This window comes from Pelodiscus sinensis, chromosome 1, assembly GCF_049634645.1.
Source record: "Pelodiscus sinensis isolate JC-2024 chromosome 1, ASM4963464v1, whole genome shotgun sequence".
Lineage (NCBI taxonomy): Eukaryota > Metazoa > Chordata > Testudines > Trionychidae > Pelodiscus > Pelodiscus sinensis.
The window spans coordinates 243,222,671-243,245,112 of NC_134711.1; the positions used below are offsets into that span (position 1 = coordinate 243,222,671).

The window sequence follows — 22,442 nt, forward strand, 5'->3', positions numbered from 1 at the left end:
TTACAATATACAGGTGTTTCTAAGGAAGATTCTGACTAGATAATTTGTGAATATTAGCCTATATATCAAGTGTGGCTGAATGTAAATGGCTTTGGCACTGGATGCAGGACTATCTTTTCTTGTGAGAAGTGTTTCTTCCTTGTCAGCACAGGAAAGAGAAGTCTGTGTGTCTGTGACAATGAATTATATCTAACCAGCGAAAATGAGGATTACAGATTACATTGATGAAAAGTGCAACCATCACTCAGACAGACTTTGACAGGACTTTCCAATCAAAATTCCACTTTCTGGCCCTGGCAGATTAACTTTCTTGCTCTCTTTCACACACACACACACACACAATTGAAGTTCTGTTCTGTCACATCTTCATAAATAAACCCTACAACAAAACATCTTGAAAATGATTGCTCTGTGAGTTTAACAAATATGTATCATGAAGGATATATGTCTGTGCAGTGCACTTTGCCACACAGTGACAGCATGTTTTCATGGGCAATTAATTAGTTAGGAATAATTTCACTTCATTTTAAAAGAGAAGCTGATTTTGCAAAAATAAAAATGTGGAGAACTATGCTTACTATGCTGTGACTGAAGAGTTTTGCAAACTTCAGATGATGAATCCACCACTGACACTGCATAGAAAACTTTGTCCTTAAGAGAATGCCTGTGAGTCCTGAATTTTCTATTTTATCTTTCTCATTTGTGTTACTAGGGATATTTGCATGAAAAGAGAAGGCTTTCTTTATTTAACAATTCATCTGCTCCTGCTGCTTGCTTCTCAAATAAAGTCATAATCCCCGATGACATCATAAGCATTAGTGCAACAGCTAATTGCAGTGTCACAAAAAGGGAATTATGTTTTAAAGTGTATGAGCACCACATGTTTTCTGTCAAATTCAATAGGACTTGATGGTGTCCAGCATTTTTTCAGGATCAAGCCCTCAGGACTGCTTCTGCCCCCATTGATCTCAACATTAAAATTCCCCTTGACTTCAGCGGGAAGAGGATGATACTACAAATGGGTCAGAGCAGATGAATACCTAAAGAAACAAAGATGCTGTTTTCATGCAAATGTCCCTTGTAATAAATAAGAGAGGGAGGAATTAAAAACAGGAAATAGAGGACATATAGACAAAATTGTGTAAGTGAACACTTTTCAATATTTCTGATGAGGTGTTAGGTAGCCTTTAATAGGGTTGGCCATGATACTTTGATAATTGTTTAAAACTTCCTCCATGAGAATGGATTAAAAGCTTGTAGCAGTAGTACTTAGAGGCTCCTTTGACACCATCATGTTAAAGGCTCTTTATAAAAAGGAATACAGAGGGGATATTTATGGGGGGAGGGAGGGAGGAAGGAGGAGGAGGTGAAGCTTAGGAGGAGAGGAAATCTGAAATAAAGAATATAGTAGCACAGTTAGCTTTTATGCCAATGGGAGTGAAGTCAGAAAAATGAGTAAATGACAATAGCATCACATAAACTAGTCACACAAGGCTCTCTCTTGAAAAATCCATTATAAAAGAAAAGAAAAAAAGAGCACAATAATTTTTATATGTCCTATGGCTGCTGTTAAGAAATCATCATTTGCCAACAGTTAGCACACAGTCAAAATGGAGGTGACCAAAATGGAGGTGGCTAAAAACTTGCCAATTGCTTTAGATAACCAAGGCCCCAATTCTCGAAGTAATGCCATGATGGCAGACCCTAGTGCCCAAAACTTCAATGGTCCTGTGGGGACATACGGGGCTTAGCCTACCACTAAGCATAGTGTTGAACTGGTGCCTAATTTAGGTTTGCATGTAGTTAATATTTATGTTAGCAGCGTTCCAGACACATCCTGTATTAAATGAGGGAATACTGTACATGTTGAGGTTACATATTTATTTGGCTTAGTTAAAACTGTCAGTCGGTGCCAAGCCTGCAGTTGCCCTGGGGGCCAGTGATTCAAAGGAGCCCAGGGCTCCCAGCTGCCACTGCTGCTACTGTGGCAACATCTGTGGCTGGGGCTCTGAGCCCTTTAAATCTCCACCGGCTGCTATGCCTCACACTCGGGGCAGCACTAAGGACTGGGGGTGTGTAAGGCTGGTCAGCACTCTGGGCTGGCTGCCTCAGGTTCCACCCATTCTAACTAAGGCCCTGCCATTCCAAAAGTTTGGCATTTCCCTCCCCACCCCCCCATACCTTGCCCAGGGGCCTGTGGAGGCTGTCAGCATCCCTGGTCAGTGCCAAACCCTGAATTTCCTATTCCAAACATAGAGAAAAATGTAGCATGTCTGTTACCGCTGTATAGTAATTACTGACAAATAATGATTCAGGGTAAGTCCTCACTACGCCATGGTGTTGCAAATGTTCTGTTATAGCACCAGGGTGTTAATACACTTGAAACTCTATTTAATCTGGCAATTTTAGGCAACAGACTGCTGGATTGTGGAATTTTCCAGACCATGAGTGTTCATGCCTATTTTTTGTTTTGAAGGTGAAAATACAAACATTTTGCAAAGTACTGCGATTTTATTTCACATGTAACATAGACAGGAACACATGGGAGGGAAGTGCAGGAGTGTACTGGGGTGAGGGGTGCAGGGCCTGGGAGGGACAGAAGGAAGGTGAAGGGGATGGTGATGGGGTGTTTACTTGCCACCCTGTTCCCAGTGGCATATGTGGCTTTGTTCCTCCGCCCCCCCCCCCCCAGGCACTGCCCCCTACCATTAGAGAGGCAGATGGGGAAAAGCCTCCAGAGAAATGCTCTGCACTGCCGTTCCCCCGGCTGCAGGGAGGGAGAGCAGCAACATACAGAGCCACTTCCTCCTCCCCCTGCCAGGGTTTGAACCACGGGGGTTCCAGGATTAGGGACGCTCATATAACAGGGATACAAGTGCACTTCCTATATCAATAGAAGGGGTTTTTCTGTCAATGTAGGTGGTCCATCTCTCTGATAGGTGGTAGTTAAGTAAATGGAAGGAGTCTTCTGTTGACCTGGCTGCATTTACAGTAGGGATTATAGTGAAGTATGTTGCACTGGACACACTTTTTTTTATAGACCTGAGTGATGTAGCTAGGTCTTAAGTGTAGACTAGGTCAAAGTTCATTCTCTCTCTCCCTCTCTCTCTCTCTCTCTCTCTCTCACACACACACACACACACACGGGCCACTTTAACAGGGTTCAAAAAAAGAGCTAGATAAATTCATGGAGGTTAAGTCCATCAATGGCTATTAGCCAGGATGGGTAGGAATGGTGTCTCTAGCCTCTGTTTGTCAGAGGCTGGAAATGGATTACAGGAGAGGGATCACTTGATGATTATCTGTTCTTTTCACTCCCTCTGGGGCACCTGACATTGGCCTCTGTTGGAAAACAGGATACCAGGCTAGGTGGACCTTTGGTCTGAACCAGTATGGCTGTTCTTATGTTTTCACACAAACACACATCACAAACACACACACACACAATTTATTTTATATTTTAGTAAGTGAGGCTTGGTGTAAAGGAATAAGTTCCAGGAAGAATTATTAGAGTAATATTCTCTTAAAAATCCATAAATATGCAAAGAAATATATTATTCCCATTAGTGTTTTTCTGCCATTAATTTGTTCAGAGCACTTATTAGAGTGTACCTTTTTGTTTCAACTTGACCCAGTCAAAGCAGTTTGAAGACATTTACAATGATGAAGAGGGAGCTTCAATTAACCTTCTTGGCTGTGATATTTGATATGCATGAGTTACTATATAACAGCCTAATTATCTAATACTCTTTGTGAAAAATTTCTAATAAAGAATGGAATTGATTTATATATTATGAGATCATAATCATTTATTTAATTCTCCATCAGATTACTGCAGCTGAAATACATGTAAATTAACTGACAATCCATGAAACCAAAGCCAGGAATTGGACCAGTTTCTAGCTTTATATGGAATTTTGAGAACTTCGTTTAAAAAAAGATGCCTTAGCTTTTGGTAAACTAATTATCAAGTATTAAATAATTGCCCTAGATATTCAAAACCCATACTCATACAAAAGCTAATCTAGTGGCATGATAGAAAGGCAACTGTTTGTACCACAGTAGTTAAAATATCTACTAATTATTTATCACTTTTATTTGTTTCCATTTTGATTATTTGTAATGTAAACTTGGGATCTTGACAATTTATTTAATCTTTCTCCACTTCTAATTTTTATTTCTCTCCTTGCTTCCTTTAGTTTCAGTTGCATTCAAATAATGTATTTATTTTGTTTAATAATAACAGCACATCTTTAATTCTTCTAATTATTTTTTTCTGAAGTATATGCTGCATTCATAAGATGGGGCAAACAGATAGAAAAAGGGCCTCTCTCTATGGGGGGAACAATAGCATGGGTACTGATGGGGAAAGCTTCCATATTACCCTAATGTACCTCCCTGCTGAGTAGTGTGGACCCACAATTTCTTATGACCCATGATAATTTTTATGAATCAGACTGTTGATGTGACAACAACTCCATAGAACCCTTTACAAATATTAACGACACAAACCTTGCAATATTTGAGGCAGGCAATAATAATTGTGCTGAGGGGTATTCATAAGCACCAAAGAGTTAAATGGCTTACTCACTCTTACAAATCAAGTCAGTGGCAGAACCAGGATGACAGCCTGTTTTAATTCCCTAGTTCTAAGCTTTATCTAACTAGATCAATTAGATCAAGCTTCTTTTGTTCAAAGGATGCTGCTATGTGTTTTAGGTGAAGCAGGAATCAGACGCATTCATTGCACAAAAAATTCATGCCTAAGAATTGTTTTCTGAGATGGGATTTGAAAGAAAGCTAGGTATCACCTGAGAGATGAAAAGGGAGGGTGAAGAGAGAGTAGACAGAGGTGAAAGCCTGACCCTGTTGAAATCAATGGGAGTTTGCTGTTGCCTTCACAGGGCCAAGGAATTTCTCTGTAGAATTTAGTGACAAGAGAGAAGAGAGCATACAGATTAGAGTGTAGCGGTTAGGAAGGCAGTTTGTACTAGAGAAGGGAACAAAGAGGAAGTAGAAAATAATGAGATCTGGGATGTAAGGAGTGTACTTGTATAGTAGTAGTGAGGAGAAATGAGACAGAACTACTTTAAGACAAGGTAATTCTCAATATACCTGTGGCTCTCAAAGGCATCCCTATATTTCACAGTGAGCAAGGCAGAAGCAGAAACCCACACTTTTCTAAGATTGGCCACAGGTGAATCCTCTTCTTGCAGAAAATTAGAGTTATTTTCTTTCCATTATTTGGACTGTACCCTTCATTATTGGATAAGAAATCTGATTCACTCTGCCTCAATCCTGTTGTGTGTACACATCCCCATCCAGTTTATGTGCTTTAAGCAAAGGGGTATTTGCCCCCTGCTACTTCTGTTTCTCAATATGTTCACTTGCTCTCTGATAACATACAAATTAGTACTAGGTGGAGTTACTCATTGAACTATTGATAACAGCAAGCTCTTATATAATGATTTCCATCCATAAGACTCAAAGTGCATTACTGAGTCTGTCACTATCATTGTACACGTATTACATATGTCACAGAGAGAGGTGAAGTGACTTATCCAATGAAACTCAGCAGACCTGTGGTTGAACCAGGAATAGACAGATGAGTTCTATTTTGTGCTCCATCCACTGGGTAACACTGCCTCATGAAAGTTAGAGCTTTGTTGTCTGCTCTTGGAATCAGCCAAGGAATAAGCCCAGACAAAGGGTGAACTTGAGTAGCACTCAAGTTTGTTTATTAGTAAAGATTCTTAATAGTATGGCAATATTCACACACATACAGATCACATTCATGCTGACAGTTTGGAGGCAGGCTGCCAGCAGCAAGAGTTAGTTTCGATTTTAGAGGTGGATGAGACTGGCTGGGTCACAGCTTCCCTGGAGATTTGGCAGTGAGGCAGTGAGAGTTCCCTTGGGTCCCTTTGATTCCATAGGAGGGCTCTACTGCTTCCAGTCCAATCCCAAGTTTTGGTGTGCTGTTTCATCTTTCTGAGGGAAGACCCCCTCCCCCCGACTACCGGTCACATCAATTTATGCCCTTTACAGGAGGTCTCCTTAGCCATAAAAGGTAATGCATACTAATCTACTTTATGATTGGCGGTTTCTCACTCATACTTCTTCATGCATACACTGACAGGTTACATATTCATAAGTATGAATACAATTAATCCCATTAAGACAATGTGATTTTAACAAGCATCTAACATTAGTGGGGACTTTCCAACAGGAACTGTCTAGACCACAGCTACTCAACATGATAGCTACAGTTTGAGCAAATTTCCTAAGAGGGAAAATGAGGGAGAGGGAAGTCGTGTTGAGCCAGCTATGTTCCAAGTGGGGGGAAAGGTTGTGACTGGCTGGCTACAAGCTTCATAGCACTGGCAATTGTTTATGAACATCAGGGAAGTAATTTACATGCCAGAAGGAATGTTGGGGCTTGGAATAGAAGTTCCCAGTGCAGCATAGGAATGTTAAGCATGAATTGGGATTTCTATGTTTAAAATGATTCATATTTGTTAATAATTGGAGTTAATATAATTTTCTTCTCTTCTTAGAAGTTGTTTCCTATTAATTGTAGTTACCGACTGCTCCAAAAAGTAGACATAAACTAATAGTGAGTGTAGGGTTACCAAATCTCCTGGATTGTTCTGGAATCTTCAGGAATTAAAGATTATAACGTGATGAAACCTCTGGGAAAGCATCCAACCAAAATTAGCAATGGTAGTGAGTTCCTGAATGGTAGTACTGGGGGTAGGATTGTTTAATTTTTTTGAATTTGTTAATTATTTAGACAGAGTGTTGATAAAAATAGCTAATGGTGTAACTTAGCAAGTGAGAAGAACAGTGTACTTACTGAAATTGGGAATTGAACTGAACAAATTTATTTAAATTGGAGCAAAGTAAAGATATTGGTAAAAAATTTCTAAACGCATATAGTGAGAGATTGGAATGTAAGAGTATGGCGGGGGGGGGGGGGTGGAGAGATGACTTGGGAGTCTTTGTGTATCACTTAGTAAAGATAGCTCTCTTCTATAGCAGCATTTTAAAAAAGTGTTAGAAAGCATTCAATGATAAATATGTCATTGAAGCAAACCTTGAATGTTGTGCCCAATTTTACACATCTCAGATAAGAGAGATATGAATTTAGAAGGTTCAAAGAAGATGGAGGGTTAATGAGTTTAACTAAAAATGTTAAAATGGATTTTCTTCAGTCTTTAAAAAACCATCACTTTTGGTTTTACACCAAATATGCAAAGTTATGATTTGAAGGAGTAAGGAATGAATGAGAGAGAGAGAGAGAGAGAGAGAGAGAGAGAGAGAGAGAGACCTGATCATGATATCCTTAGTCACTACTATAAATTAATCATACTGTAATATTAATTATATGAATTAATGATATAAATGATATAAATTAATGATAACTTTCTAAAATGAAGGGAGGATTTGTTTAATAAAATTAAAAGACAAATTTAAAAAATGTTTAAAGAGGCTATGTCAACTAGGGCTGGTTGGAAATTTTCTGTCTTGACTCAACGGAAAATGGGTTTTACTAATAAATTTATGTATGTATGTATTTATTTATTTTTGCAGAATGTGTTCCTTTTCCTCAAAATTTTTGCACTTTTTGTTGGAAATATTTTGGACTTTCGATTTCTCAGTGGAAAAGTTCAATGAAAACAAGAAAAAACAAGTTTTCTTGGCAAAATTTTCTGCAAGATCACTTCTCTCCCTTGCAAGCTTCGCTGGCAATTAGGATTGAGTTTTACCTTGTCTATTTTAAAATATTTGTCAGTTGAAATAGGATTTCCTTTGGGTTTTAAATATATATTTAACATCATATTGAAAACATCAGATATGTGAATTTTCTAAAAAAAAGTTTGGCATTATTTTTGTAAGACCTTTAAAACAATATTATGTCATGCTCTTATGTACCCTCTGATGGCTCTGCATTCAGGAAGCAACAAACAATTCTTTTAAGGCACCTAGAGAATCAAGCTTAAAAGATCCATTTCAACCATGATTTATTATTATATCTTTGAGAAAGTTTGTGTCTGTCTGTGTCTCCATCCATCTGTGAGTCCATTTGTTCAAGAACTCCCCCTAAGCAGTGAAAACTAGGACCACCAAATTTGGTATGCGGCTTTTTCTTATCATAACTTAAAGCAAGGTCAGGCTTTGGTTGTGCCAGGAAAATACTATGTGCCTGGAATGGGATTGTTTTTCATAACACAGAAAGAGAGGGGGCTGCTAGAAGGGATAGTTATACTGTGTAATGACCATGGAGGGGAGGGGGACAAGGAGGGGAGCAAGGAGCCAGAGATGGGCACTGAGAGAGCTATAACTCCATTGGGCTACCACAGGGAAGGAGTGAAGGTTAAGTGGGGGAGGGATAGCTCAGTGGTTTGAGCATTGGCCTGCTAAACCCAGGGTTCTAAGCTCAATATTTGAGAGGGCCATTTAGGAATCTGGGGCAAAAATCTGTCAGAGATGGTACTTAGTCCTGCTGTGAGGGTAGGGCACTGGACTTGATGACCTCTCAAGATCTCTTCCAGCTCTATAAGATAGGTATATCTCTATATATTATTAAGTTTCCCAACCTGCCCCCCAGCCAGTGTGACTAACACTGTGGCCAGCCCTGGGGAGACACCTCCTGGCCATCACAGCCCTGCCAGTTCCCTGCTCCCTCACATTCCCAGCCCCTGAGCCCCTCCTCACTCTGAACCCTGACTTCAGCAGCCTCCTGTCCTGAGCCTTCTCTTGCTCCCCAACCCTGACTACAACACCCCTCACAGCAACCCCGTGCCCTGAGCACCTCCTCATCCCCCAAACCCTGACAAACCAAGGTAAAGGCTTGGTTGTGCCGGAAAATTGGGGATGCACCTAGAATGGGATTTCTCATAAAACATTCAGAATTGAGATAGAGTCATCAGGCATGTGAAAGATGCACCCTCCTGTCTGAACTACCCCAGCCCTGAGCCTCCCACACCCAGGTGCTCTTCAGAAAGGGCAGTGGGAGGAGGAGCTGATGCTCTCCCCCATCTATGATTCATACAGGGACATTTCTGGAAAATGCAGTTTGCTGCATTCCTCACTCTGGCTGGGGATTCCAGGGGGCAGACAAACCTGGACCTGCCCCTGCCCCAGCGGGGGCATGCACCCCTTCCCTGGCTGTGTGCACTGGAGCTGCAGCAGCGATGGAAAGATGCTTCTCACCTGGCCGCAAGCTCCTGCTGTGGTAAGACAGAGCTGGACAGAGCTGGGGTAGTCCTCTCTCTCTGGGGCAGCCTGCATACTGATCCCCTCATCCTCCAGCCCCACCTCCCAGAGCAATGATATAAAAAAACAAAGTATGTACATTTTAATTTAAATTTATATTCCAAAAAACACAAATCAATTGAATTAAGGACCCGAGCAACGCTGGGTGCATCTTTTAGTAGGTACATATATCTTGAGGGAAAGCACAAAATCGGTAGACCTGAACTAATTTCTAAACTGCTAGGAGGCTTATATGAAAAAAATAAAAGAGTAAAAATTATAATATAAATGGGAGCTGGCAGTATCCTTTTAGCTAAAGGATAAAGATTTGTAGTTAAGGAGATCAGGAACATGATTCAATACCTACATTGTAACAGTCAACATTAAAAAAATGACAGCCAATAGGGAAAAAACCCTCCTCAGTTGTCTTTTTGCTGACAATGGTTTTTTGGTCACCCATCATGACACTTATACAATGGTGATGCAGTTCTTGTAATTTTATTAAATGTTAAATATGCATGGATCACTCAGCAAAAGCTTAGGAAAATATCAAAAAGTCTTTGTTTATTGACAGAGTTAACTTTCTCGTCTGACAACTTCAAGCAACAGGAATGTGCCAATGGAACATTTGCAGTCGAAACATGAAAGGAAAGTTAAGGCATATCCAGGTATGAGCAAGATCTAGACTGCAGTTAGTGAGCTAAATGGTAACATTATAGCAATTACACAAGCAACCTGAGTTAATGACATCTTGGAGGTTAGAAACATTTTGCTGTCAGTACTATAATTCTTTACATTTGTTGTTTATTATTGGGAGCAAAAATTTCAGATTCAGTTCAGGCTTCTGTCCCTCACATAAGCAAGCAGTCCTTGAGGTTAGCAACTGACTTGTCAGGGTGTCTTTAAGAATTTTGTACATGGCTGTAAATCACATTTTCCTGACTAAAATGCTTACATGGTACTAATGTTAAATTGTGAGTGAAAAAGCAAACCACACAGGGAACTTCTTTTTCCAAGAAAATGTCAAAAGATAATTAATTCAATTAAAAGCCTAAATTACAGCAGCCATATTTTTTAAACAGGTGGATAAATTATTAGAAAGGCAAACATTTTAAAGATAAGCAATATCTCTTCAAACAATTTAAAATGAACATGAATAAAAGCACCCATGCAAATGATGTTGGTCTTTAAATTATAGCTTCTCAAAATGTCCCTTTTACATCAATCTGCTACATGCACACACATTTACTATATGTCCTTTGGTGAACTATTAAGGTACAGTTAACCTTTGTAATTCTGCAGTACTTGAGTCCTAAATTTTGCAAAAAGGATAAGAGAATCTGATGACAGCTGTTTGTGTCTGTGTGTTCTTTTGCCTTCCTCATTCTTGTTCACCCTTCATAGTGAAGAGTTACATTTATACCACTGCCTTTGCAACAAAAGGGTGTGGGGTTTTAAACCTTGATGCTGGATTATTATTTCCATCTCTGTTTAGATCATCACATGATGCACTCAGTGATGAGTTAGGCCAATCACACACAGCCACCCTCTTCTCTTTCAGGATAGAGATGTAAAGTGAAGGTTTCAAACCAGGAGTACAAAAAAAGGAGTGGGGATAGTCGTGGTGGGAAAGCTAGTTTTTTCAACCATTATTTTTTTTAGGTAATCATGTTATGAAACATAGTGACATTATTTAAATATCTTTTAAACAACAGTACCTACCACTTAGTAAAACCAAGTCTAGTAATCTTGTTTTTGTTTTATTTTACACTGCTATTCTGAATGAAGATAGTGCTAGCATGCTTCTGCTGCTGCAGCCCTAAAGGTTTTCAGATGCCAATTTAGATGGATGTTGCATAGAAAACCCTGTTGTTAAAATGCCAGCTCTATTTTACAAAGAACTAGCAGATAAGTTTTGTTGTTCTTTCTTTCTTTTCTCATAAATCATGGCATACTCTTCAGTGGCATGACTCTTGCCAGACTCTTAAATTCACAGAAAAAAGCCTGGGGCGCTTATGTAAAAACAAATATTAATATTGGAAAGTAGTAGAAAAATCTTTTATTCTAATTATATGTAGCCTTAGGTGATGTTATCATAGCATGATATCATACTATATCATGATACCACAGCAGCTAGAAGGGCTAAACTGGTTAAGGGCTCCATTTTTTTGTTGTGTTCTATAGACACATAGTAAAATACAGTTGATCCTCTGAAGGACAGATAACCTAAAACAATAAACTAGGCAAGGAATGGGAAAAAGGAAGTAATATTATTCCCATTTATAGATAGGGAACAGAGAAAATTACTTACTGCAGGTATAACATCTGTAGCAGAGCTATGAACATTGTATTATTGCTTCCCAGCCCAGTGATTTAACCATAAAATGAACTTATTTTCTGACTAGTGATATATCTATGAATTATAATGACTGGTGTGATAAGGGATATTCTCAAAGACCTGCTAAATACACTAAACTGTGTTTTCCCTCCAAGTTCTAATTTAGTACCTTGTCTCCATTATGCGTGCAAACACATATATTTGTATGATAATTGAGAATAATCATTTCATTTTAGTTAAGATGGGGGACTTGGAGACAGGGATTTACTAGCTGACATGATTCAGAAAGGTTTTGGCTTATAGTGCCTTCTTTCTTAAGTAGCTAGTTAGCTGAAAAACCTAAAATTTATTCATCATCTCTTCTAAGCAGCCACAAGTCACAAACACTCTGACCATATCAGGCATTTCCATTTTGTTGGAATGCGAAATGTGTGTGTGTGGGGAGGGGGTAATGTGGATTGCAGTCAGTCATGCTAACTTTTCTCCTTTTAAGCTTTTTTAAATTAAATAAATCAAACATTCATAAAATTGTTTCTGGAGGGTTCTGTTTCAGAAAGGTCCATAGAGAATGCCTATAACATGACTGCACTTGGAGTTATTTTCTTGAAGTTTCAGTAAACTAAATTTTTTTGGATGGGAATTAGGTAGCACTTTTTTTTTGAAAATGTTATATATTTATGGAAATATATAGGTCCCCAACTATATTTTTTTGTAATTCAGCATATACTCATAAGTTGTACATTGAGTATATTTTGGAAAACTCTTTAAAATGATTAATAGTCAATAGTAATTTCTCTTAACTATCATGGTCTTCAGGGATTCAAATTATAATCCAACATAAACTAACCTTAGAGGTCATGTATACTGTGGGATTTATGATTGCACATGAAATGGATACTGAACTGATTAAGACTTCATTGTGGCGATAGTCCATTATTAAATAACTGCTCCCCAATGGCAATTTCATATTCCAGTTCCAAACATTTAGGTCATTCTCAGCAGATTTAGAATAAACAGTTTAGAATTGTTCTTTTCTCTATTGTGTGACAGCAGTCAAAGATACAGGGCTTGGCAAATGTAAACTGGTCAACTGAAAATATACATATATTTGTGGCAAGGCCCCTCTTTCCCTGGGCCAGCAACATTTGCAGCTGGTTTTTTGGGGTAGGGAACTCAACCACTCCTCCTGGGAATTCCTCCCCTGCTGTCTCTATATCTATAACTGTTGTTACTTTGTCTCTCACTCTTGTTCTCTGTTCCTCCTCTCCTCTCTCTCTCTCTCTAACTGGGGAGGCTTTTAAAAGACTCCGGCAAGCCTGAAGTGGAGTCAGCTGGCCCAATCCACCTGGGCCAGCTCCCTGCCAGCTGCTCCTAATTGTCCTGTAGCCATCCACCTCTAATTAGCAGGCCTTTTACCCTTTTGGGGCTGTCTTTTCCCCACTCTGCAGCAGCCCTCTGGCCTGACCTTGTCACAATATATATAAATATATATCCTCCACTTGCTTAACTTTACCCACTATAAATTGATTTCAAGTGAAACACGTGTAAGTCTTTGCAGGATCAGGGCCATAGATAAAAAGCACAAATGGTGTCTTTGTTATGTGTGTACAGTGACTGAAATAACTGATATCTCGTCCCTAGCTGGGGGTCTCGAGGTGGCACTGTAATGCAAACAAGTAATTATATTTTATATATTGTAGAATATGTGACCCATCCCCCTCTGAGTACAACATAACTGACTTTCAGAGCCGACAGCAAAAGTCATACCCAAGTTGAAAGGGAAAGGGGCGTTCCACTACTTTGATTTATTGGCTAATAAACTAATTTCCTTTTTGGTGTTATGCTATTCCTATATGGGCTAACAGTTTAATTAGTTGTCAGACTGCCTAGAGCTTGTATATGGGAACCTTTTTGCATATGAAATCTAAATAAACATTACATACAGTACACATTTGCCACCGAGTAATTTGTTTTAAAATTTTTATTTTTCACTCCCATGGAAAAAGAAAGTTTTACCTTTTTGGTATGCTGTTGAATATTTACATCAGTCCATTAATAGACAATTACTTACGCAAAATAGAACTTTATAATGAGAAGTGTTGAGGCTACTCCTCGGGGGCTGGAACAATGTGGATAGTGGGGGTGCTGGGAGTCAATGAAGCAACTGGAAAACGCTCTGTTGGATGGAAACAATTTCTGGTTAGGAATGTTGCCGCATCCACAGCCCCCCCTAGTTTCAGCACCCCAACTTAATCTTAGTAACCTTTTTAGCTCACTGACGCCCTGATTTAATAATCCATCCCTATTCACAAAGCAGTTGAGCACATGATTAATGCTGTGCTGAAATGGGACCGTAATGAATCTCACAGATTCTTTTTTCCAGAAAGTTCTGTGCTTGCTGTGGAGCCATAGTAGTGCTGACTGAAACATCAAATCTTTTTTACTTGCCAATATTTTGATCATGCTGAAGAAAAGAACATGAGATAGCAGATGAATGTAGCAAATGTGGACTGTATTTACTTGTACAATATTAATCTGTTCTTGAAATCATAATGTGTGATTTTCTGAGGAAGTTGTGGGCAAGTGGGTGGGATAATTATATCCACCCTCTTTGCTTTCCACCCTGGCTTAGCTTGCATGTTAGTGAAAGCATGTGTTGCAAACTGGTCTGATTGTGAGCAGTACCAGCTGCTACTGTGGTAAACATTAAAATATAGCAGGCCTGATTCTGATTTCTTTCAGACTGACTTTGAAGTGGCACAAATTCCAGTGGAGTTATTTTGGTGTAAATGAAAGCATAGTCAAAGCCACTATGTCAGTCATGGTTCTGTGCATTTGAAAGACCATGGCAGTTAACAGCAGCTGAAACTTCAGTTTTGTGTACTAAATTTTCATGAAATCAAAAAATGTACTCTAAATAGATTTGGCTATAACATATCAGCTGGGATGCAATCTGGCTATATTTGCTCAAATAATATTCATCAAATAATTTATTTGCCAAATATCACATTTTTTCACATTTTTTGCATTATTTGTTCAATTTATTGATCAGACTGAAAATATATGTACACGTTCAGTCAAATCAATATGATAAATGTCTTGAATTTTTTAAAAATTAAAACCTGCTTTTGGCACGTCTCTAGGTCTCTATAGTGAATAGGGGCAGGATCCGCACTGACCCCAGTGGCAGCTGGGGCTACCATGCTAGGACCATAGGTCAGGACACTGTGGGAAAGGGAGGGTTTCTGTCCCTCCTGTTCCCCCACATACTGGGTGGCAATCTTCCCCTCTACTGCAAGTGATCTTTGTGTGTTTGCCTGCCCCACCCTGCACCAGGGCTTGAGCTCACTTAAACTGTGGAGTGTGGTTTGTTTACCTTCCCTGCTGTGCACCAGGGCCTGGGCTTACTAACTGCTGAACTGTGTTTGCTTGTCTGTCCTGACCTGAACCAGGGCCTGGATTTACTTTAACTGTGAACTGTGTTTATTTGGCTGCCCCACCCTGCCCTAATGTCTGGGATCACCTAAAGATTGGAACTGTGTTTATTTGCTTGCCCAGCCCTGTACTTAGGGCCTGGGCTTAAAGAGGACTGCTGAGTGTTAGATTATGGGCTGAGCACAGAACTGGGCCCAGGACTGAGCCATGTGGCATACAGTCTGGCACATAAGAAGCCAATCTAGTTTTTGTAGCCTAGCTTGATCCTGAGAAACTCAGAATAAATAAATTTTGATTTGTCAGCCTTAATGTCACTATAGAAGGAGATGGAATGTTAAAGTCAACTGATAAAACACCATGCTTCAAAATGTGTTAACTAAAATTTTCAAAAATGGGTGCTTAAAATTAGTCCCCAGAATCCTGGTTAACCTCCCCTTTTCTACATGGAAGTCAATGGGAATACTCACATGTATAATGACAAACACGCAATCGTTGAAAGATTTCTAGCTTAGTGAGGGTTGCTGAATGATCAGCAGTTTTGAAAACCATCTTAGTTATTTTTAATTTTTAATAAGGGCATAGAAACATACCTTTAAGCTCTAATATTTTAAATCTTAGAATTTACCCCTAAAAATCGTTCTGATCATTTTAAATTGAAAAAAAAAAAACCCCAGGAAAGTTTATTATAGGTTCTTTGGCAACATTAAAGTCACAGGTTTAAGTGACCATAGTACAATTTGAAATATATGTGCTACAATTGTTGTTATAAGACTGGGGAAGCGAGACAAAAAAATACAGTAGATTTAATTTAATAACAAAATGTCCTATTACCAGGATTCACAGCAAGGATATTTGACTTACTGCAGACTATATACTACAATATACTCCTAAATATAATAAGATTGACAGGATGCATGCCGAAATGAAACATCGCCTATCTAGAATCCTTTAATGAGGCCTTTAATGTGTCTCTCTAGCATGTTGTTGTTAGTTCTCCTTAATTAACAGTTATTTTAGCTACAGAATACTCATAGAAGACTTGAATGATTAAAAGAAACAACCCCCACATCCACACACATACATCAAATTACATTCTTCTTGAGTAGTGATTTCTAGTCTTCTTAGCCCTTGTGCAGGTTGGATTCATGTAGACTGAGTGGATTCTAATAAATAAGGCAGGCCATACTTCTTGTATAGTAGCTGAGAAAAAAAACACAGGTAAATCTCCATGCACCTTTTCAAAAATGTAATCCATGTTGATAAGCTTTCAAGGTTTGTCTTCCATGGAATGCAATCCTCATTCAGGAACCAAATTTATCAATTTTTCTTACATAGTTAGCTTGAACAGCTCAGGGAAATAAACAGACTTTCATTCCATTGCTTAATGTTGTTTCTTAAAGCATGTCCTCCTATGGATAGTGCCTTGCAACAAAAAATGCACTGCAATGTGGCAATGGCCAATGTAGCCATTATGCTGTCCCTGAAATATTTGGGTATCCCTTTAATGCTCTCTAAACTTGTTGAAATAGGGTTAAACCCTGAAAATTAGGAATCTTTCATCTTTTCTGACTTAACAGCACTAAGGCAGCAAATATGAATGACGTCAGGGACTCTCAGCTGAGCTTCTTAAGATGTCCATGGGAAGACTTGTAGAATGCCTTCAAATGATTGGCTTTTAATGGGAAATACGTAGATTGTTTCAACCTTTTTTCAAAGAATTTTCAGGCTCTGAGCCATGATGGTTACACATTGTTTTTTTACCCATTGCCCAAGTGTGGTTAAAAGCAAAGTGATCTATCTTCTGTACTTAAACACTTCTGTCCCTTAGGTCATGCACAATCATGCAGAATTAATTAGTATAAATTGTCTTCTTGCCCTTTACCATCATCAAGAGGCACTGAACAAGCAGAAGTACCAGCTGGTTTTGTGCACCTTCTTTGTTGGTTTTCCTTTCGTACTCGAGAACATGTATGATTGTTTCTGTCATCTTGATTTCAGAGAGATTTATTTTATCCTCAGGTGTCATTATCTATCAGTATGGGTCCATGTTCTCAGGGGAGCTGACAACCTCTGCAGGATCCTGAGCAAGATGGAGAATGGAAAGCCCTGTGCTCCCAGAAGGGGTGGGGCCTCAGGTGAAAAGGAGGGGCTGAGGGCAGCCCATCCTCCACGTCATCCAGAGCATGGTGACTCCCCCTCCCTCAATGCTCAGAACCACATGGAGTGCACGGCATGGCATTCTAGCAGCAATTTAAAGGGTCCGGGGCTCTGGCCACCTCTGCTGCCATGGTAGCAGTGGTGGTGGCTGGGAATTCCAAGCCCCTTTGAATAGCTGAGCCATAGGGATAGTGATCTCTTTTCCCACCCTGTTGGTGGGCCTGCATATTGTAATATTGTGGCAATGTCAAATAAATTGTGTCATCCTAGATGTTCTTAAATGTTTTTCTTACAAAATTCCTGATGCAAATATTGATTTGAACACTAATACTAATAATGATTCTTTGATCATCATCTTCTTCATTATTTAGAAATTCTAGGAGATACTTTACCCTTTCAATGTTCCATAGAAACACATCCCATAGAAGAAAAGACATAGCTGGATCAGAAAGTGAAATTTTGAGTAAGTTGGAAAAGATGAATGATCCTGCTTCACGGCTTTCTTTTAGGTAAAGGAAAACCTGTGCATAGAGAACATTTGTTGTGATTTAGTGTCACAATTAGTTTGGATAAAATATTTAATCTCACACTCTATGTCTTAATATTTTTTCAGGATTATCCCAATTTTATGAGAGCAGTCATGATCCTACAAATTTAGGCCTATATCTGCAAAGACTTGTATGTAACTGAAGACCTTCACGATGGGAGAGAGATAAAGTAAATAGCTAGAAAAAATGAATAGGGATAGAGACTGATTTACCACTACACTTTTAGAAGTGGGGCATGATTTTAACAACTTTGGCATGGTAATGTGGGGAGTCTGGAAGTGCTTTTTGTGCTCTACTTATTTTACAGATGAACTGATATATTTAGTCTCTCTTCAAGGCTGTCTGTCTGGCACCTCTAACAAGAACTACGCTCCACCTCCCCCAGCACATTCAGGTATATTATATTCTAGGAAAACTGCAAAAATTGCAGATATTCTGTACTTTTTCCTTTCAGTGGCACACTTCCTAAGCATCTCGTTTCTGCTTAAGAAAGTGTGAATGCAAATATCTATTTAGGATCGACTGTGGTTTAATGCTATGTAAAATGCTGTTTAATTTACAGACGCTAATAAAATGCCTAACTGAATACTAAAAAGTTCAGGTTTTCATAATACAATACAGTAAAACTTTTAAATTTATGATTAATTTATAGATGACAAGAGTATTATCCAAGGATTGGGGTATGATTTAATTATTTTATTTATTGCTTTAATATTTTTATTTAGGATTAACAGAGTTTATGATTAAACATTATTGAAAATTCTGCTGTAATGTGTTCATCCTGGCAAATCCATATCAGTGGATGTGCACAAAGAATGAAAAGTAGGTGATATTTGATAAATATAAGAAGGCTTTAGGGCATATTTATGAAGGAATATGTACACTCTTTACTAAAGAAATAATCTATTTAACAGAATACAGTTCACTGATAAAATAACACTGTACTTAATAGACTAAGTACACTGCAGTATAAGAGGGATAGATCCTGCAAAGTGATGAATGTATCCTGTAATGGGCTCAATATTATTAACTCCCATTAAAACTGATAAATGCTTAGCATATCTCAGGAACTGCTTGTTGCTCTGAACACTGCCTCTGTCCCTAAGTGGACATGTGCATCAAATTACTGTATATCTAGTACATTATAGCTCAGAAAGTTTAATAAAAAAATTCCAGCCAAGCTTCATATTTTCTGAATTTTAGATTGAGCTGTTGGTGTAAATCTTACTTTTATTATAATTGTTCTTTACTTCTATTAAAGTATTCGGGAGCCCAGGATGAATGGCTTTTTAAAAAAAGTTGGTTATAAATTGAAATAAAGACATTACATAATGCTTAGTTACAATGAAGTGATGCTATTCTTGACTGAGGAGTCATGCTATTTAGAACTATTACAGTCACTCACATAGGGCACGTCTAGACACAGCAGGGCGTAACTTGAAATAAGCTATACAAATTGAGCTACGTCAATTGTGTAGCTTATTTTGAAATAGCTTATTTTTTAGTTTTGGTGCTGTCTACACAGCGCTTATTTCGAAATAGAGAACTCTTCCTTGAATTCCCTTAGTCCTCATAAAATGAGGGTTACAGGAGTCAGAGTAAGAGGTCCTCCAGCTTAATGGTATTTTGACATTATGTTGAAATAACTGCTGGCTGTGTAGATGTGGACTAAGTTATTTCGGAATAACGCTAGTTATTTTGAAATAATGTTGCTGTCTAGATATAGACATAATGACATGTTACTTGCACAACACTTTACAATCAATGGCCTTGATTCTAGAGTTGGGTGACATTTTCCAAATTCTTACATTGCAACAAAATTTTCCATAGTCATTTTAAATTTCAACCCAGGAAATCAATTCAATTTTCAGCCAGCTCTAGAGCTGGGAGATTTTTTTCAACAGTTAGAGGTTCCTCTCCAAAACAAAACAAACAACCAAAAAAATACCTTGAAAAATATTCCTTGTTTTTGACCAGCTACAATGGATTAATTCTATGTTATAGAAAATTTCTGTACGGCCTCTCCTGGAAAGCCTTGAACAAGCAAATGCTGCTACCAAAATGCAACTGTTGCTCAAATACTGTGGCCAGTTCTAGCTCCCACAATTCAAGGAGTTCAATAAATTGGAGAGGCTTCAGCCCCTTAGAATGATTAAATAATTTGAAACTTACCTTATAACAATAGATTCAAAGAGCTCTATCTATTTAGCTTAACAAAGAGCATGTATACACTACGCGGTAGATCAATGCTACAGTGGTCAATCCACTGGCAGTTGATTTCTCAATCCTCCTCTGACTGCTGTCCCATCGACTCCAGTATACCACCAGAGTTGACGGAAGTGCAGCCCCCACAAACCTTATTGTGTGGAAAATACCACGGAAAGTACCTCAACTTCAGTTGTGCTATTTGCATAGATGAAGTTACATAGGTTAGATCGATGGGGATGTAGTGAGTGTAGTGTAGACTAGGCCATAGAAAAGGTTGAAGGAAATCTGTAAGTAGCTACATGGAGAGCAATTGGACTTTTCAGACTAGCAGTGAAAGATTTAACATGATCCAATGGTAGGAAGTTGAAGCTAGACCTATTTAGAATGGTAATAAAGCATACATTTTTTAACAGTGAGAATCATTAACCATTGGAACAATTTACCAGGAACTCTACTGATGGAGAATCCACCAGTGATTTTTAACTCAAGATTAGATGTTTGTCTAAAAGATATGCCCTAGAGTTTATTTTGGGAAAGTTGTATGGCCTGTGCTATTTAGGAGCTTAGACTCACTATATGGTCACAATGGCCCCTTCCGGCCTGGAAATCTATGGATTTGCAATAGCATACTTGGCAGCAAGAATAACTGGGGAGGGGTGGAGAACTGATTCAGAGTGTTCTCTGGAGTCCTGACTGCAAGTTACAGATGCACACATAGGACTTCCTGAATATTATCTGCTCTTTTTTCACTATTTTTGGGAGCCCAGAGGTGTGCTCAGTAATGTTTACTCACCAAGAACATACCAGCCACGTTGCACATTATCATACAAATGAGAAGCATATGCAGATACGAAAGATGGAGTGGAGAGGAAATATAATGGTGACAATAATAAGATCAGATGATTTTTTCCTTACGTCACCACACATTCCTCTTTCTATTTGTATACCTTTTAATTATTTTGATCCTTCCTCCATCCGTGTGTCTCTTAAGTTTCATGGAAGAAGTGTGTCTCTTAAGTTTCATGGAAGAAGTGAGTCTGGAGATAGATTTAAGTGGAGTGAGAGAGGTGTCTTGATTCAAGGGAAGAGATCGAAGCTTTGCTGAAGGCATGGGAGAAAGCATGGAGTTATTCATGAAGGAAGAAGGTGAACAGGGGGACATGACTAATGGAGTCAGGCAATTGAAATTGAGACCATATCTGAGCATGAATAAATAATGCAAGGCCTGGAAAGAAAGGACAAGAAGTTAAAACACAACATTCAGTCCAAGCCAACAAATATATTTTCACAACTGCAGCAATTGAAATCACTAAAAGTTTGGGTACATCTGAATATGGACTTAAAGATCATTTCTTGTAGATGGTTAGTGTGGTGTTTCATGGTTTAATGACAAAGTATAACAGGAGAGTGTTGCACCATTAAAAGAAGAGAGAAGATATCATAGGCAGATCTGTAGTTCTTTTTGAAGCATGTTATTCTAGTCACTAGTCCCATAATCTCAGTTTATTAGGGGGAAATGGTAAAAGATGTGAAGATGTTACTGGACCCCCATGAGAACAGCATTAAAAAATCCATCATTTGCTAATATTATCTACCACACATATCAGTTTCCTTTGCACGTATTATTTGAAATAATTGTAAAATATGCAGGGCCATGCAACTGATGACTTTTTAATGGCAGCTTCTGCAATGTAAATGGAAGATTTTGGACAGAAAAAAAGGTTTTAATATGTGCACTTCTCATTGACTTTTGTTATTTTCCTGCAGTGGTGACAACACATGCTAACATGGTTGTATGGCATATGAGCAAATGGCTTTCCCAGCCTGCTCCAAAACAGCCCACATTTGTCCATGATCAAGCCTTACTTGCTTCCCGCAACTTGTTTCATTTATAAAGTTTACAATCAACATAATAAATTCCAGGTCAAGTTTTCTCCCTAGGCCTACCTGGGCCTAATGTTCCTCCCTGAAAACTGTTCAGCCCAGACCTTCTCTCCCAAGGAGCTGCTCCCACCTCCCTTATATCCAGGGTAGAAGTAATGAATGCCATCTGCTTCAGTGAGTCATCACTTAGCATCTCCCAGCAGGATCAACACCTGCTAACAGGGTGGGATCACAGGAGAACACTGGCAGCTTGTTACATGCAATAATAACATTGTGCATTGTATGGCTAGGTCATAAAAATAATATTGCAATAAAATGCAATATCTGCATAAATCTGTCAACTCAAGGATACAGCTGGAAATGTCTGTGCCTCACCCCCTCCGTGCAAAATTACTTATTCCATATTATTGGTGGATTTGGAGCCAACACTTACAAAACCAAGTATCCGCAGAGTCAGCAAGTGACATTGAACATGGGTGGGATTTTTTAATGGGATTTCTCTTTAGATATCACACCCTTTTTCCTATCAAATGTTGGCCACTTCTTGCATTTTCTATTAGTCTTTAGGCCACTTGTTTTGTTTGACTTTACTCCTCTTAAGTTTAATGTATTGC

At 38.7% G+C, this 22,442-nt stretch overlaps 1 long non-coding RNA gene across 3 annotated transcripts in view; it reads left to right on the plus strand.

Annotated features, from left to right (window-relative positions):
* The first annotated feature begins 895 nt into the window (after positions 1 to 895).
* The window catches only part of LOC112544556 (uncharacterized), a 109,314-nt gene continuing 87,767 nt past the window's right edge, over positions 896 to 22,442 (plus strand). Inside the window, exons 1-3 of one of the 3 annotated variants that reach the window (XR_012901442.1) lie at positions 896 to 1,141; positions 9,833 to 9,926; positions 18,044 to 18,189. This is a non-coding gene — a long non-coding RNA (uncharacterized LOC112544556). Of the gene's footprint in view, positions 1,142 to 9,832; positions 9,927 to 17,050; positions 17,446 to 18,043; positions 18,190 to 22,442 lie in introns of those variants that run through there. The other 2 variants (XR_012901441.1, XR_003087892.2) reach the window with 2 other exon arrangements.